Source organism: Palaemon carinicauda, chromosome 4, assembly GCF_036898095.1.
Source record: "Palaemon carinicauda isolate YSFRI2023 chromosome 4, ASM3689809v2, whole genome shotgun sequence".
In the NCBI taxonomy this organism is placed as follows: Eukaryota; Metazoa; Arthropoda; class Malacostraca; order Decapoda; family Palaemonidae; genus Palaemon; species Palaemon carinicauda.
In genome coordinates, this window is record NC_090728.1 from 18,749,119 (window position 1) to 18,754,118 (window position 5,000).

A 5,000-nucleotide genomic window follows, 5' to 3' on the forward strand; every position below is an offset into this window, starting at 1 on the left:
TCTAAATTTCTCTCATTCTTTTTCTATTACCTCTTATTGCTTATTCCTCCTTCATAATTATCAGCTGTCTCCAACCTTGCTGTCAAAACTCTTTTACCCATTTCACTGTCCAGGTTTTTTAGAGGGGACATTGTATCCATGATCGGTTTTTATTTCAAAATCAATTGTGGGAGCTGTGGTGGTCTTGCCAACTGCCCGAAAATGTTTGGACACCTAGGAGTGTCAGTATTCCCATACTGGCACGCAGAACTATCTCTTAGGAAATTTGGCCTTCAGATTCCAGGGGTTGGCGATTTTATAGAGATAGGACTCTCGGCATTCTGTCCGGTTTGCCTGCCACTATGATTAGAGTGGGGATGATTGTATTCTTGAAATGCTCTCAGTCCCATCAAGCGGGTTTGGCATACACTTGAGCCACTCTAATCATAGTGGTACCATCCCTTTGTGGTAGGATAGGGAGTGGACATTTGGTAAGCAGCTTTCACAGGTGTCATTGGTGGAGAAATTAATTCCAGGAAAGGCTAACGGTGTCTTCTTTGGAATTTCAGACAGTCTTAATTTTTTCTCTCCCTTAAACTATATTTTTTTTCCATTGTTTTTTTTTTCATTGTTATTATGACCCCTTCCCTCCCCCTGAAAAAATAATTAATGAGTAAACTTAATATTCCCCGTACCCATTGATCAAATGGCGAACCCCAGACACCGTTGACGACTTCTGCTTGTTTAAATAGGGAAAGCTCTGTTGACAACCTCGGCAATAAAAAGGATTCCTTCAACAATACTTCTTTGACCAGTGTTGTTGAAGACAATTTATCGGCACTGGTGGAAAATGATGCTTGTAATAACCGTAATACTTTACTCTTTGGTTCTGGCTCATTACCAGATCCAACAAAAAATCTGAAAATTCTCCACTTAAAAAACATACCAATTGGTTGTAGCTATGACATAATTCATGAAGCCTTCTGTAGATTTGGAGCAATCAAAGAAATTTTAATGGAGCTTAATGGTAGTAAAGGCTTTTGGGAAGCTTGGGTATCATTTTCAAGTTTTGAGATTGCTTTAGAAGCATATAAAAATTTAGAGAGTATAAAAATTGACAATTGTTTGATTTCTGGGGCTTTATGTGATAAAGCACCAAGACACCTAGAGGTATATAAACCAGAAGAATGGATGGAAAAAGAAATAGAGCATAGACTTCCAGAAGTAAGAACCCCCAAGCCCCCAACATGGATAATTGCATCTGGAAAGATAGATAATTATAACTATTATAAGATTAGTAAATTTATAAAAAAAAAAAAAGTTGGTTTAATTAAAAGTAAGGATATTCGTAGATACGGTAAGCAATCTGTTTTGATTAATGCAAAATCAGATACTCAAGCTCACATGCTTTGTGGCATGAAGATTGCAGAAATTGATCCTATTAAGGATATTAAACCACATATGAGCTTCAGCTATGGTAAAGGAGTAGTTTTTGTTAAAGATCTATATGAATTCTCAGAACCAGAAATTCTGGACATGTGCCCTGCTAATGTTTGGAAAGTAAGTAAAATCCCTCAAACAAGCATGGTAGTTTTAACATTTGAAACCCCTGTTATACCAGATCATATAATTATTGTGAATGAAAGAGTACGTGTTCGAGAATATAAACCTAGGCCTTTACAATGCTTTAATTGTTTCAAGTACGGTCACCCTTCCCGGTACTGCAATAATACGAAGATCTGTATTAACTGTTCTTTGTTAGAACATGGCCAATGCAACAGAGATACAACCTGTGCAAACTGTAATGATAATCATAAACCAAATGATAAAAGATGTAGAGAATACAAGAATGAAGAAGCTGCAATCTTGAAAGCAAATGCTGAACATATAAGTGTAGGTTATGCAAAGCATTTACTCAATCGGCAACTTAATTTTGCTCGCGCGGTTAAGATGCCAACAAAAGATTATGATCCACTACCCCTTACTACCACAGGGGGACCAGTGGCAGCACCTGGCCCGTCAGGTGCATCTCCCTTAGTGGTAGTAGCCCAGCCATCTGGGTCAAGTGCTCAGGCTATAAAAGACAGAGCACAAACCTCCAAAGAGGTCAATATGGTGTCCAACACACCAAAAGTATTGTCACCGATAGGAGCATCTCCCCTAGAGGTAGTAGCCCAGCCTTCTGGGTTAAGTGCTCGAACTGTTGAAGTTCTAGCACAATCCTCCAATGAAGCCAATGTGGCTTCCACCACCTTAAATGTATTGTCTTAGGCAGAATCTCTACCTGATTTGATGGAGATGGGAAAACAAGATCTTCCAAAGAGGAAAAGGTCCCCATCATCCTCACCTTCATCTAAGTCAGATAAGTGCCCTACTGCTCATGATCCTAAGGTTGACTCTTATAAAGATCCTAGAAAGAAAGAAAAGAAGAGTGGTGGCCTAGTAAAGCCTTCCATCTCCAGGCCTTACATGGCTTCATCTGAAAAGTCCCAAAAGACAAATGAGACAAAGAAAAGTAATAACAAAAGATAATGTCTATCATCCAGTGGAATTGCAGAGGTCTAAGTACTAGCATTGAGCAAATAAAAACTTTAACCAGGGACTCAGACACGAAGGTAATTTGCCTACAGGAAACCAAGATCAGTGACAAACCATTTAATCCTGGACTCAATTATCATTTTTGTAGATCCCCTCCTTTGCAAGCTGCAAGAGCTCAAGGTGGTACAGGTTTTATTATTCACAAATCTGTAAAATTTGAAACAATCCCACTCAATACACCACTACAGGCATGTGCAGTTAGAACTCATATCAGGAAAAAAATTACTTTATGCTCGCTATATATTGAACCATCCTTAGAACTTTTCCTCTTAGATCATGCTGTTAATCCAAGAAGGCTTAGACTTTCTGACCTCCAAGACTTGATCAATCAGCTTCCTGCCCCTTTTATTTTAATGGGTGATTTTAATGCAAAGCATACTTTATGGGGTGGAAATGTGTGCGATAGATGGGGTAATCTTGTTGAAGAATTAATCGACAACAATGATGTAATACTAATGAATGATGGTTCTCCAACTAGGTATAATGTATTCCACAACTCTACATCAGCCATTGATTTGTCAATATGTTCCTCATCCATTCGATTGGACTACCATTGGTCAGTAAATGAACACCTACATGGCAGTGACCATTGGCCAATAATGTTAAATTATGTCCATAATCTTCCTTCTCAGTGTCCACCAAAATGGAAGATAGATGAGGCAGACTGGGCAGCTTATGAAAACTGTTCACACACTGATAAAGAATATGATGAATATACATCTCCAGTGCATGCCTATCAACATCTTGAAAATATTATTGATGATAATGCTAGCAAGTTTATACCTAAAACATGCGGTTTACCTCATCGCTCTGTAGTTCCTTGGTGGAGTAAAGAATGTGCCAACGCAAGAAAAGTGACCCGAACTTGCTTCAGAAGATACTTGAGGACAAACTATTTAGCAGATAGAATAGCATATCTCAGAGCCTGTGCCAAACAAAAAGGAATTTTTAAAAAAGCAAAGAGAGCATCTTGGAAGAAATATATATCTAATATTAATACCAAAACTCCTTCAAAGGAAATATGGGACAAGATTAGAAAATTTCAAGGTAAATTCGTCCCTAAGCCTCTACCAATATTAAGGGAAAATAATAGATATATATCTGACCCCAAAGATGTAGCAGAGGTTCTTGCTAAGCACTTTGCTCATGTATCAAGTGCTGACAACTATTCCCCAGCATTTCAACAAATTAGAGCATCAACATCTGTTGTTCCTCCTGCTTCTTCAAATACTGAAGCTTTTAACCTGCCTTTTAGTATGGAGGAGATGCAAAATGCTATCTCCAGCTCTTCTTTAACTGCCCCAGGTGAGGATGGCATCCGGTATGAAATGATATCACATCTTCCAGTGGATACCAAGGAATTTTTATTAGAAACCTTTAATGGTCTATGGGCTTCCCATACATCTCCTGATTCCTGGCATACTTCAATTGTAATTCCAGGCCACAAGTCTGGTAAAGACCCAGAACTGCCATCTAGTTATAGGCCCATATCCTTGACCAGTTGCATATGCAAACTATTTGAGAGAATGATCAACAACAGACTTGTGTGGTATCTAGAATCAAAAAATCTTTAATCTAACAGACAGTTTGGTTTTAGGAAGAACCGAAGTACTCTAGACCCTTTGCTGATGTTATCAAGGGAAATTTCAAATGCTTTTTCTAACCAAAACCAGGTGGTGGGTGTCTTTTTGGACCTCGAAAAGGCATATGACACCACCTGGAGGGGTGGTATTTTAAAGAAATTGGCCTCGTGGGGTATAGGAGGACATATGTTCTCTTTTATTGAAGAATTTTTATCAAACCGCTCCATTAAAGTGAGAGTAGGGTCAGAACTATCTTCATCCTACATGCAAGAAGAAGGTGTCTCCCAAGGCAGCGTATTGAGTGTGACCTTGTTTGCTGTTGCAATTAATAGTCTCATTAGTAAAATACCTCCTGGCATACAAGGATCACTATTTGTCGATGACTTTGCAATTTATTGTAGTGGATCATGTGCACTACAAGCATGCCAAAATCTTCAAATTGCAATAAATGCTGCTTCCGCATGGGCAAATTCTCGCGGATTCATGTTTTCTCCTCAGAAGACCAAAGCCATTCGCTTTACTCGTACTCGTAAAAGGGAAGAGATCCCCACCCTTTTCTTAAATGATTGTATTTTGCCATATGAGGATAGTGTCAAGTTTCTTGGAGTCATTTTCGACAAGAAAATGACATTTGGTCCCCATATAAATGACCTATCTATCAGGGTTAAGAAGTCACTGAACATTCTGAAAGTGATATCGCATTTTGATTGGGGTGCTGATAGAACAACTTTGCTTAGAATTTATACATCTTTGTGTCTGAGCAAGTTAGACTATGCATGCTAAATATATGGGTCAGCTACAAAGACTTTACTTGGAAAACTTGATATTGTTCACAATGCT